General features: G+C 48.3%; 1 pseudogene; it reads left to right on the top strand.

Moving 5' to 3' along the window:
- The first annotated feature begins 1,236 nt into the window (after positions 1–1,236).
- Positions 1,237–13,976, top strand: LOC130115288 (uncharacterized protein K02A2.6-like; annotated as a pseudogene).
- Positions 13,977–14,984: the final 1,008 nt, after the last annotated feature.

Genomic DNA, 14,984 nt, shown 5'->3' with positions numbered 1-14,984 from the left:
GAGAATTATATCCTGGCTAATGAGATCAGGGATGCTAAGAAGGTGCCGGTTCTATTGAGTGTGATAGGGCCAAAGACCTACGGATTATTGCGCAATCTGATTGCTCCAGATAAGCCTGGGGAGAAGACGTATGATGACATTGTAAAGGTGTTGAAAGGACATTTCGCCCCCAAACCGATAGTGATAGCGGAGAGATTCCGTTTCCACAAGAGGAATCAGGAGGACGGTGAGTCGGTGGCTCAGTATGTTGCTGTGCTGAAAGGACTTTCCGAGCATTGTGAGTTTGGTGGCTACTTAGAGGATGCACTACGGGACAGGTTTGTTTGTGGACTGAAAAGTGAAACGGTTCAGAAGCGCCTGTTGACCGAGGACAATTTGACCTTTCAGAAAGCGGTCACTTATGCAGTTTCAGCAGAAACAGTGGCGCGTGACGCACAACAGTTGAGCGGCTCGTTAAAGGTAAATGCCGTTCTCTCTCAAACATCCCATGCCAAATGCAGGCGGTGTGGAAAGACAAATCATAGTGATGATGACTGTTGGTATAAAGATAGAGACTGCCATCAATGCGGCAGGAAAGGCCACATTGGTCGCATGTGTAAAAGTAAACCCAAGAATGACTATGGCAGAGAGAGGAAATACAGAGAAGGGAAACCGGAGTTTAAAGGCAAAAGCAACACATCCAAACACAGTGGGAGAGACAAGAAGAAGAAAGTGCATTGTGTGGAGGCCAGTGACAATGAAAGTACAAGTGAAGGGACTAAATCTGACAGTGATAACAAATTGCCATGTTATGCACTGTCTCGTAAGGGTAAATATTCACGTATATCTGTGTTACCTGAAATAAATGGTAAGAAAATGGAAATGGAATTAGACACAGGGGCTGCTGTATCTTTAATTTCATGGGAACAGTATAAAAGTACAATGAAAAAGGTGCCATTGCAGCCTACTGATGTAGTCCTTAGGACGTATACAGGTGAACCCTTGTTACCAGAAGGGGTTATTAATGTGAAAGTAAACCTGAATAAGCAAACAGCTGAGTTATCATTGTATGTTGTAAAAGTGAATGCAGCTCCACTATTTGGTAGAGAGTGGCTGAGAGCTATTAAGCTTAACTGGAAAGACTTAAAAACGGTGTATGGTGTACAACTTGAAAAGAAAGACAGTTTAGATGCTGTACTAAAGCGGCATTCTGCTGTGTTCTCGGATGGGTTGGGTTCAATGAAAGACATTAAGGCGAGAGTGACTCTTAAACCTGATAGCATACCCAAATTCTGCCCACCACGTAATGTGCCCTATGCTCTGAGATCCAAAGTAGAGGCTGAACTGACCCGCCTCACTGACCTTGGCGTGATCTCACCAGTGGAGCATAGTGACTGGGCCACACCCGTAGTTCCTGTCAACAAGAAGGATGGCACGGTGAGACTTTGTGGTGATTTCAAAGTCATCCTCAACCAAGCACTCTGTGTGGACAAGTATCCTATTCCACGCATTGAGGATCTCTTTGCATCGCTAGCTGGAGGTCAACGCTTCAGTAAACTGGACTTGTCAGACGCATACCTACAGATGGAAGTAGTGGAGGAGTCGAGGAAGCTACTGACTATTTCCACACAAAAAGGACTTTTCTGCTACAACCGCTTGCCCTTCGGTATTGCGTCGGCACCAGCATTGTTCCAGAAGGCTATGGATCAAGTGCTCGTTGGATTGCCATTCACGCACTGTTATCTCGATGACATTCTGGTTAGTGGGCCAGATGAAGAGACCCACCTGAAAGCCCTGGACGACGTTCTCACGAGACTGGAGGAGTATGGTCTCCATGTCAAAAAGGATAAGTGCATGTTTTTCCAGGAGTCAGTAGAGTATCTAGGTCATATCATCGATGCTGCCGGGCTCCACAAGTCGCCAGAGAAGGAACACGGCACCCACCAACGTTAGCCAACTACGCTCGCTCCTCGGAATGATAAACTACTATGGACGTTTCATCCCAGACCTGGCAACCATCCTGCAACCACTGAACGCACTGCTGCACAAAGGGAAGAAATGGCAGTGGACTACAGCTGGTAAGGCAGCGTTCCGAAAAGTGAAAGAGCTCATGGTATCTCAGAAGGTGCTAACCCACTACAACCCTGAGCTGCCCCTCCGTCTAGTCTGTGACGCTTCACCCTATGGGGTAGGGGCTGTACTCTCTCACGTCATGCCTGATGGTGTAGAGAAACCTATCGCTTATGCGTCAAGAACACTCAGCAAAGCAGAGCAGAACTACGCACAGATTGAGCGAGAGGCGCTCGGCATAGTCTTGTCGCATATGTAAGTTTCACCAGTATCTCTATGGTAACAAGTTCACTCTACTCACAGACCATCGCCCGCTGACCTCCATTCTCAGTCCAGTGAGGAGTACGCCGTTGATGGCCGCAGCCCACATGCAGCGCTGGGCGCTCCTCATGTCAGCGCATGATTACACTATAGAGTATCGTAAGGCTTCAGCACATACTAATGCAGATGGACTGTCAAGGTTGCCACTTCCGGACACTCACGATGACAAGATAGACACCGTAGATGTGTTTTACATGTCACAGTTAGACACACTACCAATCAGTACCACTGATATCCGAAACAACACTAGATCTGACCCTACACTGTCTCGCGTACTAGAGATGGTCACTACTGGACATTTTCCAAACACGAAAAACACAGATACTGAACTGTCTGTTTTCCTGACTCGTCAAAATGACCTCACAATCCAACAGGGATGCCTCATGTGGGGCACACGAGTGGTAGTGCCACCCAAGCTACGGCCCCGGGTGCTCAATGAGCTACATACAGCACACCCAGGGGTAGTGAGGATGAAAAGCTTGGCACGGTCGTATGTCTGGTGGCCAGGTATTGACTCTCAGATCGAGCTCCAGGCCAAATCCTGCCACTCATGCCAGCGTAGTCAGAGAGAACCGAGTCTTGCCCCTCTACATCCATGGATGTGGCCTTCCAGTCCTTGGGAAAGGATTCACGTGGACTTTGCTGGTCCATTTGAAGGACACATGTATCTTGTGGTAGTAGATGCTCATTCTAAATGGCCCGAGGTGCAAATCATGGATAGCACCACAGCAAGCAAGACCATCACAGTACTGAGGGGCCTTTTCAGTCGCCACGGCCTTCCTCACATTCTCGTAAGCGACAATGGACCCCAGTTCTGTTCTGAGGAATTCGCCACATTCCTGAAAGCCAATGGAGTCAAGCAGATTCGCTCAGCGCCGTATCACCCTGCTACGAACGGCCTGGCCGAGCGCTTTGTACAGACTTTCAAGCACGCCCTCAAATCCTCCAGGGGCGCCGCACCAGTGCAACAGTGGCTCGACACATTCCTGTTGACGTATCGCAACACCCCGCACGCCACGACAAAGGAACCGCCGGCTATGCTGTTCACAAGGCGCATGCTACGCACGCGACTGGACTTTCTCAAACCCAGTGTGGCTGGGGTTGTTCATCGCTCTCAAGACTCACAGCAGCAACGCCGTCAACAACACTCCGAGGCCAGACACTTTGCAGTCGGTGAGTCTGTCCTTGTTCGTGATTACCGGAAGGGGGAAGAAAAGTGGACACAAGGAGTTATAATGACTCAAACGGGACCAGTGTCATACGAGGTCAAGGTGGGAGCACAGGGAGTGTGGAAACGCCATGTGGATCAGATGTTGACTCGAACAGAGCAGGCACACGCAGATGCTGCCAGCTCTGCAGTCCACCTTCCTACCAGCTTCCCTATGTCACCTCAACGTAGTGCTGGTGGTTCTACACGTCACCTCGGTACCCCTGCATCTCACACTGATGAGAACACTAATCCAGTTCCAGTGGCTATCGAGCCCCCGGAGACACCTCACTCCAGTGAACCAGCTGGTGCTGGGCCTACTAAGATAGCGGAGACTGTTAGAGACTCGCGCTATCCGGTGAGACATACTAACCACCTGCACGTTACTCTGCTGAGTAAACACATTGATAATGTGGTAAAGAGACTGATACTTTTGAGTATAAAAATATTGGGAAACAAATACGGGGTCTGAATGTATACCGGAAAATAACATTGTTTTGAATGTACTTTTGGGAAGTAACATTACGCCTTTATCACTTAATCTTTGTTCCGGGAAGTAATTTTTGCATTGTTGATGTACAACATATTTTAGTTGGGAGATGTTATGTATGGATGAGGCTATTCTACCAGTGACCACTAGGTGGCACCTGTATTCTATATTGCTGTTGTCTGGGTTGTAACCGACAGAAGAGTTCCTAGTTTAGCATGGAAATGAACAGCCGTGTGTGCGTTGTGGTCCCTGCATCGTGTGTGAAATTGTTTACACAATAGTGTTATTAGCCAGCTACATAATAGTGAGGATACAAGGAGTAGAGGTGACGAAGGTGCATGAGTTTAGATACTTGGGGTCAACTGTCCAAAGTAATCAGGGAGTGCAGAAGAGAGGTGAATATATATATATATATATATATATATATATATATATATATATATATATATATATATATATATATACATACATACATACACACACACACACACACACACACATACATACATATATATACATCGACTCCTGTATTTTCACAATGTGTGTCTGGTGTGTGTCTGTGTGGGACTCTATAAACGGCCAAACTAAAGCACTTGGGGCCTTGATTCTTTTTGGAGGTTATCGGGGATGATCGGGGGCACCTATAAAAAATAGCAGAACATTAAAAGTATTGTTGCGGGACAGCTCCCTGACAGACAGACAGTCTGACTAAAGTAACGCGAGACCCTGTTAGCCAATGAGAAGAGACTTAGGAATGCGTGCGTGCTGCCTATTGTTATCCATTGCACAGCACAGCGTGAGTTAGTTGTTATAGTGGTTTACAGACTGTCACACAGTGTTAGCTTAGCATAACGTGTTAGCGATCAGACGTAACATTCCTGACTCCTACACCTCGACTGAGCTGACGCTAGACAGTGACTAACCAGCGACGACCATAATAGAACCAGTAAGAGTGATTACCAGCCCCCAGAGAGAGATCAGAGTGTGCAGCCAGTGACAGTGCGAGTGTCTGCAGAGTGAGACCATCCCAGCCAGGCTAGCCAGCGTCCGTCATCGTCTGCAGACTGCAGGAGCAGTGCAAGGTGGGTTGCTAAACCCGTAGCCTAGCCCGGCTAATTAACGCCAGAGACTGTGTTGTCGCACCATAATTCCCAGCCTCCAACTACTTAATATAAGAACATCTAAACCCAGTCCCGCGACAAGTGGTGTCAGAAGTGGGATAATTGGATTGCATTCTGTCTCCATACAGAATAGCGGTGCTATTGCTATTTACGTTAGCGTCCTTGCTAACTAGCAACCGGCTAATTACGTGCAGTAGCGCTTTATCAAGGCCATCGTTGCATGTGATCTAGATGATGTTGGAACCTACTGAGGAGATCGAGCACGTGGAGCACGGTGCTGTAGGGGGGGGAGAGGATAGCGCTGTGGAAAGCGAAATGGAAAAGCAGATGTGTCGTCTAGCCCAAATGTTTGAGCGGTCCCTCCTTAACCAAGAAAAGCAGGAACAATCAATGGAGGAGGTGAAGTGCATGCTTAAAGGGGTACTTGTCGGGCGAGTTGTGCCACATCCCCAACCTCCCGCTGTGCAGCAATTGAGCACGGGACTCCACCCGCTCCCTAGTTCCCCGCAGCCATTCAATGGCTATCAGGAGGGCTTTGATAGTGGCCATGGAGCCAGTCATAGCATTACAACATTGGAGGTGCAGGACATGGAGTTAACTACTCCACTGGTCCCCCGTCCAGACGGACCGGATGTGAGACCCCGTGAATATGCTTTGCCCCCGGGAATGGAGAATGTCGGCCCAGTAGCGGATGGCCGCAACAGAAGTCACCATCCCAAACCCCTTGTCACCAGTACTCCAGCGGAGCGTAAAGGGGGAGCGCCAAACCCGACATCGACGGCCACCGGCGCGACGCAGTCCGACCTAAATGCTGACATCAAGGAGTTGAAAGCCGAGGTAGCGGCGCTGCTGCAGGAAATGCGGCGTTCCTGGAAACCGTCCCCCCCGCAGCTGACATCCGACACAGCCGAACAGAAGAAGGAGGAACGGGGCAGAACTCTAGAGCGGCCGGCGAGCAGCACTAATGGGCAGCGGCGTTACCAATCACCGAGTCCGGGCGCCACCCCTAGAGGCTCCTGTTACCAGTGTGGAGGCCAGGGCCACTTCCAACGAGACTGCACCTCCCGCTCACCGAGCCCTCACGTCAAGGAAAAGGCCGATAGCCAGCCAGCACCCCGCATAAACCGAGCAGCAGGAGATGGTCCTAGTCTGGTAGTGCCCATCACGGTCAACAAACTGGAACTCAAGTGCGTTGTGGACACCGGCGCGGAGGCGACCGTCATGTCTGAAGACACCTTCCGTCAGCTGGAGCTAGCTGGTCAGCCAAGTGTGGGGACTGCCGTCCTGAGGAACGCGGAGGAGGGGAAAGAAATGACCGAGACTCCGAAGTATAGAGTCACCATCCGCTTGGGCCGTAAGACCAAGGACTGGGATGTCTACGTCGCACCCATCCGCGACCCCTTTCTCCTGGGTCTGGACTTTATGCTAGCCGCCAGAGTCACAGTTTCGGTCGGAGGACAAGTACACGTTGATGGAGAACCGATCGGCACTGTCGTCATAGGCAGGTCGCTAGGAGAGTACACGGTTTCCAGAGTACTGCTGGAGTGCCCCTCGACTTTACCAGCGGAGAGCGAACGCGACGTCTGGGGTCTAGTGGAAGGCCCAAAGCCAGGAATTTCTGCCGTCCTGGAGCCCACTGGCCTTGCAGAAGGAGTCTCTTCAGGCAGTGTAGTAGTCGACGTTGCCAAGAGAGTCCCTGTGCGACTATGCAACTTGTCGCCCCGCGAAGTGACCCTAAGGAGAGGTGTTTGCTTGGGCGTGTTGGTTGAGGCAGAGGAAACCCCGTCCCTAGAGCCGAACCCCACGAACCCGGCGGAGAAGGAACAAGTGTCAGTGCGACGGCTGGAGTCCGCAACAGCCTTGGATCTACCAGACCATCTGTCATCCCTGTATGCAGCCGCCAGTAAGGAGCTCGAAGAGGGGCAGCAGAGAGCCCTACTGCAGCTTCTGGTCAAGCACAAGGTCTTTGCAGCAGCAAACGACGACCTGGGCTGTTTTGATGCTGTCCAGCACCGCATCGACACCGGAGAGGGACGCCCAGTACGCCAGGCAACCCGCCGCACACCGCTGGGGTTCCAGCAAGAGGAGGAACAGCACCTCCAGGAAATGCTGAAGGCTGGAGTGATAACGCCATCGACGTCTGAGTGGGCTTCACCTGTGGTCCGGGTGAGGAAGAAAGATGGAGGCGTTCGATGGTGTATCGACTACCGAAGACTCAATGAACTGACGCTGAAGGACGCGTACCCGCTTCCAAGGATTGAAGAGTGTCTGGACACCCTGGAAGGCGCAACCGTGTTCTCCACGTTAGACATGCAGAGTGGATACTGGCAAATTGGAGTCCATCCTGCTGACCGATGCAAGACGGCCTTCATTACTCGCTATGGCCTGTACGAGTACGCCCGAATGCCTTTCGGACTCTGCAACGCGCCAGGCACCTTCCAGAGGGCCATGGAGGTTGTCCTGCGCGGGTTGCAGTGGAAGAGCCTCCTCGTGTACCTAGATGACGTCATCGTCATTGGCCGCAGTGTTGAAGATGGGTTGAAGAACCTGGCCATCGTCCTCGAGCGGGTCCAAGCCAGCGGGCTCAAGCTCAAGCCCCATGAAAGCCCCACGAAAGCCCCACGAAAGCCCCATGAAAGCCCCACGAGCGCCCAGGTGTCTCCCTCCTTGTCTCCGCCCTTGGCTGCCAGCAGTTCTCCAGGGGAGCCGACCACTACTCGACGCCGAGAGGCCGCAGCCCGTGTTCCAGGCGGGCAGTCTTCCGCCCCTGACCCAGAGGGAGCCGAAGCAGACGTTGCTGAGCCCCTGCCCCTCCCCACCACTAGACGGGGCAGACCAGTCCGGCCGCCTGCCTGGCTCCGGGACTCTGTTCGAGACTGATCTTGACGGACGTGACTAGTTGACTTAGGGGGTTACTAGGCTAGTCACAGGAGTCCTACTTTAATAGTGACCACCCAACCAGTTTATTTTGACGCCCTTAGTTCCGGGCCTAGTTGTGTGCCGGGTGTTTTGTCCCGGGTGTAATTCCGACTCTAGTTCCCAGAGTTATTTTATCTTTATGTTGAAGGGACTCAACAATCTAAAGGGGGGGGGTAGTGTTGCGGGACAGCTCCCTGACAGACAGACAGTCTGACTAAAGTAACGCGAGACCCTGTTAGCCAATGAGAAGAGACTTAGGAATGCGTGCGTGCTGCCTATTGTTATCCATTGCACAGCACAGCGTGAGTTAGTTGTTATAGTGGTTTACAGACTGTCACACAGTGTTAGCTTAGCATAACGTGTTAGCGATCAGACGTAACATTCCTGACTCCTACACCTCGACTGAGCTGACGCTAGACAGTGACTAACCAGCGACGACCATAATAGAACCAGTAAGAGTGATTACCAGCCCCCAGAGAGAGATCAGAGTGTGCAGCCAGTGACAGTGCGAGTGTCTGCAGAGTGAGACCATCCCAGCCAGGCTAGCCAGCGTCCGTCATCGTCTGCAGACTGCAGGAGCAGTGCAAGGTGGGTTGCTAAACCCGTAGCCTAGCCCGGCTAATTAACGCCAGAGACTGTGTTGTCGCACCATAATTCCCAGCCTCCAACTACTTAATATAAGAACATCTAAACCCAGTCCCGCGACAGTATGCATAATATGCCGAATATGCATAAAATATGTGGAATCCCTTCATAATCCTGAGCAGTTCAACAAGATGGCGGGTTCTGGCTACGTCACGCCTCGGCTCTTTCCGCCGTTCGCACAAACCTCGCGTTCTTAACGGGTTGCTGGATGGCGGGCGGAGACAGCGAGCAGCGTTGCAAATACAAAGCGTCCGTGAAATAAGCCACAACGTCAGAGTCGCATTTGCATGGGTCGAGCACGGGCGTATATGGCGGCTGTCACGTGAAGTGAACTCAATAAAGTTTTCTGTTTTTCAATGTAAATCAGCGCGTGCGGGCGGTTCGGGTTTTGGCGGGTCTGACGAACAATAAAGTTGGCCGCTGTTGCGCGCGTGGAAGTGTCCGAGTGTCTTATCTGATGAATCACATTTAAAGGCCCAAACATACTCGGGCGGAACGCACGCGGAGCGGACTCCACGAGGAATGTCCACAGTCATTTGGGCTTCCATAGTCGAGCGCACTTCCGCGTTGTAGGTTCCTGTAAAACCGTCCGTGAAACACTACATTACCCACAATGCTTGCGTGTTTACACTCTTCTGTCATGGCGTCCAACACTGACGACGAGGAAGAGATGCTCTTGCCTGCTGGCTCTACAAGAAAATAAACTGAAGAGACGGTGGTATGTATCCTCTCTGTGACGTGTCGTACAGGTGTGGCTACTTTCGCACCTTCTACTCATACATTTTCGGAATGTGTGTGTGTTTGGTGTTAGTGTGTGTGTTAGTGTAGATAGCGGGACCGAAAACTAAAGCATTTATGATCCTAATTTCTTTTGGAGGTGGTAGGTATTGTTCCACAGAGAGGGCCAGAAAAATAGCAGAAAATTACAATATAATTGTAACCCTGTGGTTAAATTATAGGCCTTAGATATATTATATTGCACTATTAGATAAGAGTTTGGCCTATGTTTGTTATTTTGTATACCTTTTGAATATGAATATATTATATTGTTGATATTGTTCTGCAAAACAGTTGTTTACCAATGTGAAATGCATTTACTTTAGTGTTAACACTTACCATTGTTGTGATTGGTTGGCTGTGGAGAGAATACCTTACCTTGAATGTGATTGGTTGAGGGGGCAGCGGAAACCGTCAGCACGAGCAGACTGGACTGGGAGAAAGGTCTCTCGTCCCTGGTGTGAGCAACGGAGCAGTTTGATGTCGAGTTGTTATATGCTATTTTGCGGTGAGAGAAATGTAATTGAAGTTTAGTGAACAGTGATGTGTGCGGGTGTCTGACCGAGACCCATCCCGGGAACTGTTTGTGTGGATTTGGGAGACAAACTGACTACTCGTCAGTCCCATATGTGGACCCAGCGACGTTACGGAGCGAGCTAGCCAGTCGGTGTTCGTTGCTAGCTCAGCAAGACGGGCGAATGGACTGGATGCGGTAAGGGGCTTGCCCCACAGTGAGTCGGGCCGTCTTCTAGTTTAGCGAAGTAACGTTATCAGTTACAGTGTAGTGTTGTGTTCATGCGACCATCGAGGAACGCAGGAGTCGTCTGTTGCCGTGTTGTGCTGCCGAGGGGAGCGCACGGTTCGACCGTGAGATGGTGCTAACGGCTAACTAGCCAGTTAGCTAGGATGGCTGCCGGCCTGACGTTCGCTGCTGCACTGAGACGAAGAGGAGCATTCATTGTGAGTACAAGCCGGATGTGCGGGCTTCAAAGGGGAGCAAAGAGGGCTGTTTAGGGTCCCAACGTACCCGATAAAGAAACAGGCCTGCAACTGGGGGTTGGCTTTCTTTTATTTTTATTGCCGGCTTAGTTATAGGGTTGTTGAGCTGTATGCTAATGTGTTGGTCTGATTCATTTGTGTGTATATGAATGCAGATGCTTGTTAGCCATTGAGGCTTATTACTTTCATTCATTCTAATAATTATTACTCATAATACATTTGTATATATAATTCTATGTACCTGTGTGAGTGTGGATTATTCATGTGTGTTTATTCCTGTGGTGTCTAGGCTATGGTAAGTGACATGTTGAGACAACCTTAAAGGGCTAGTCCACCTTTTTACTGGAAGTAACCTAGTGACACCCAGAGATGTGTAGACCATAGTATATAACCTTAAATGGCTAATACACCACATTTTAGAACCTTAAAGGGCTAGTCCACCGTTTTAATATAAATTACTCGGTGGCACATTGAGGTGTCTAGACCATGTTAGATTGCCTTAAAGGGGTCATATGCCATATTTAAGCGCCTTAAAGGGGTAGTCAACCTTTTTAGTTGGAGTTACCAGATGACACTGTAAGACATTTAGAGCCTTTAGAACATACTTTAAACACATAAAAAGCGAAGTTACCACACTTCAATAGTTTATTGGATACCGAGTTGTATAGAGAACTCAGGAGCGTTGTCCTTGACAGTTAAAAGGGATAGATAGCGCTACATAATTATGCATAATTATGCAAAATATGCATTTTCTAAAAATGGCTAAAAACCACTTTTCTCGGCATTTCAAGTGATTCTGAGCATTTGGGGGGAGGGAGTTGGAGTGGGGGGGGTTAGGGGCAGGGGGAAGGCGGTTAGCTGGCAGGATGAAGAGGGAGATTTAGACGGGTGGATAGCTAATAAACGTCATGATCCACCACAACTTGGTTGCGGGTCACTTACTAGTACATATATATAGTGTAACGTGCATGGATAAGAAGACACGCTGGCCGCTGGCTGGCGGGTCTGACCCTTTAGTCAAGCGGTTAGCGATGTCTCCTGCGGTGCGGGCGATACAGGTTCGCTTCCCGGCCGCGGCAGCTCCTGTGGTTGCGTTGTCCCCCGAATTCGCTACTTTGGTGTCAGAAGTGGGATGGAGCGACCGTAAGGTCATCGGAAGCGTAGGCGCCCTGAGGCGTGAAGGAGCTGATATGCTTAAGCGCGGGGACGCGCTTCCCGAAGGAGGGGGGTAGTGTAACGTGCATGGATAAGTAGACACGTTGGTCCTTGACTAACGGGTCGGACCCTTTAGTCGACTGGTTAACGTTGTCGCTTGCGGAGCGGGAGACACAGGTTCGCGTCCCGGCCATGGCGACGGTCTCCCAGACTTTCCCCCGAATTCGCTACATTCGTTGTCGCTTGCGGAGCGGGCGATACAGGTTCGCGTCCTGGCCATGGCGACGGTCTCCCAGACTGCCCCCCGAATTCGCTACATTGGTGTCAGAAGTGGGATGGAGCGACCGTAAGGCCATCGGAAGTGTATGCGCCCTGAGGTGTGAAGGAGCTGATATGCTTAAGCGCGGGGACGCGCTTCCCGAAGGAGGGGGGTAGTGTAACGTGCATGGATAAGAAGACACGCTGGCCGCTGGCTGGCGGGTCTGACCCTTTAGTCTAGCGATTAGCGATGTCTCCTGCGGTGCGGGCGATACAGGTTCGCAGGTTTCCGTAGGTCGGGCATTGCGCATGCTCAGAGCTGTTTCCGCAAACTTCATTTTGTGGTGCCATGTGCAGATTGGCGAGTGAATGTACTTGAAGTCAAGGTCTTACCATCTGCTTTCATCAAACAACATCCATCTATCTGTTTGAGTAAGTATATATTTTTGATGCATTATGTGATGTTGGAACAATAGTGCATGGTTAGAGAGTGATATTGCCAGTGCTACTGTATTTGTCTTGCGAAAATGTAGTATATATATCATGTTAGCTAGCTAACGAGCTAGCCAGTTAACAAAATGCCAGATAACAAACATACATTAAAATAGCGATTTAACCTAGTCTGAAATTGTAGTTTAGCGACCTCCCCGAATGCAACATTACTTTGGTTTAGTTTTATGGCATTTTTATTTTGTTTTTGTTTTGTAACACTGTGTGGGTAACAAGGTAAAGCAGCCTTACAATTTGTGTTGATAACTGTGGTTTACAAGTTGGTTGAACAGTGGTGCATCTGTAGTGATAATTGCTACACAGTGCAATAATAATATAACCCCTCTTACACATTTCCCTTGTTCTCTGCTGTAGAATGATGCTGTTGAAACAAGAAGAGCCTGCGTACTGAAAGCACTAATGGTTTACCTCAATGAAGACCCTAAAAATCTCATAAGAGAGTATATGGTAAGTATTTTTGCCTCTGCTTTCTACTTAATTTCTCTCCAGAAACTGAAAATATGATTGTGATTTTAGTAGTTTTGGACAAGTAGAATAAGATATCAGGCTTAGGGTACACACAACACTTTTACAAAGCAGTTCCTTATTGTTTTGGATCCAAACATGAGCTTTGTGGACAACAAGAAAAATGCATCAGATTGCCTGACATACTAACACTGTAAACGTTTGAACTACAAACGTTTGGACTGACACAGATTTACTATCTGTCGCAATTGTTGAGATTTAGTGGCGTTGTGAACGCAGCCCATAAATGACGAGATGACACAAATGTTCATTGACAATGTTCCTCCTGTACACAAGCTAACATTAGTTTCCAAACTGTACATGAGCCAACATAAACTGCGTTCACAACTCCACTAAATCTCAACAATTGCGACAGATAGTAAATCTGTCAGTCCAAACGTTTGTAGTTCAAACGTTTACAGTTCAACAACGTTCCACTTTATCGCATTTAAATTAACCGTTTCCACTTTATCGCATTTAATTAACTCTTGTATTTTTCGGGAGCTCAGCTCCGTGCAACCATGTGCTTCGTTTCTTTGCATCGTTCTGAATCGCCTGCGCTGCATGATGACGTCATCTATGCGCCTCATATTACTGAGATTGGTGCCTCCATGGCTCTACCTGCTGGCCAGGTGGGCATACAATTATCCAAACTACTGTACATAACTTACAAACACAGCCCTGCTTACTTTATTTCAGACAGAACGATTCGAGCCATGCTTCCATAGTAAAAATCCCTTCATTGAAATCACACTAATAGCAGTTTATGGACTACTGTTTTAAGGTATTATTTATGGATGTTGCTACTTCCTTCCAGACAATATTAAATGTAGTCTTGGAAGGATAGAAAATTGGAGGTTCGATAAATAATAAATGGGGATTTTTTTTCCTGGTGTGTTTGTTGTAACTGAAGGTTTATTTGTTCTATTTTGAGGATGTTGAAGACAACCAGGAGGCTATGGACCAGACAGTCCTGGGAATCTTTGCCATAAAGATGGAAGGTGCAGAGCCTACAGATTAACTGGCAGATGTTGGAATCATCATCGAAGGTGATGAAGTGCTCCATGACCTTGGTAACATTGCAAATGCGCTCGCCATTTTGTTTGGCCTCGTGTACTCACTGGACTTTAGCTATCCAACAAACCAGAAGTACATATTTGAGGTTCTGCAAAAACTTGTGATGGAAATAGATGGCAACAAACTCTCAACAAAAGCCGAAGTGCTAAAGAATAAACTGTTTGAAGGAACATTTTAGACAAGTGTTGTGCTCCTGAGCAGCACAGGAAACTTGGAGGACAGATTCTTGCACAAAACTGATTTTTGGATCTGCACGTTGAACTGTCTGTGAAGAGTGGATTGGATGCACTGAATGTTTAATAGACTTGAAAGTGTTTACAAAAGGAAGAGAGAATAATAGAAACTTTAAAAACACAAATGAGAAGTTTGAATTTGTCAGTTGCAGAAGGGGAGATCAGTGTGAAATGGAGAGTGACGGGTGATTATTGAGTTGTAGCAAGGAGGATGAGAGAAACAAATGAGCAACATTTGATGATAGTGTGACGGCAGTCGCAGGCACCATAAACATGATTACTAAGTTTGCCTTCATAAGATTTGGCACTATTTGTTGAAAATGTCCATTCCTTACTGAATAAGGTGGACTAGTGTTTTTTGTTTGTTTTTGTTTTTTTGTTAATTTTTGAAAACTCCACTGATTTTTTTCTCTCTCCTTATAATGCTGAAGTGGCAGGTAGGAAAATATTATGTTGAATCAAGTGCAACTGGACTTGGTATATATCCGTGAAGACGTTTCGCCTCTCATCCAAGAGGCGAAACGTCTTCACGGATATATACCAAGTCCAGTTGCACTTGATTCAACTCCTTTGGATAACCATGACCTGGATGAATGAGAACATTCACAGACATTATGTTGAAGTATTTTTACATGACAAAACATTTGTTCAGCGTATTCATGTAGATGGTTAATCTTTAAAAAAAAATCAGTACCTAAGGTTTCATTTTACAGTGTTAA

Source organism: Lampris incognitus, chromosome 7, assembly GCF_029633865.1.
Source record: "Lampris incognitus isolate fLamInc1 chromosome 7, fLamInc1.hap2, whole genome shotgun sequence".
NCBI lineage: Eukaryota > Metazoa > Chordata > Actinopteri > Lampriformes > Lampridae > Lampris > Lampris incognitus.
This window is presented reverse-complemented; position numbering and strand designations above follow the sequence as displayed.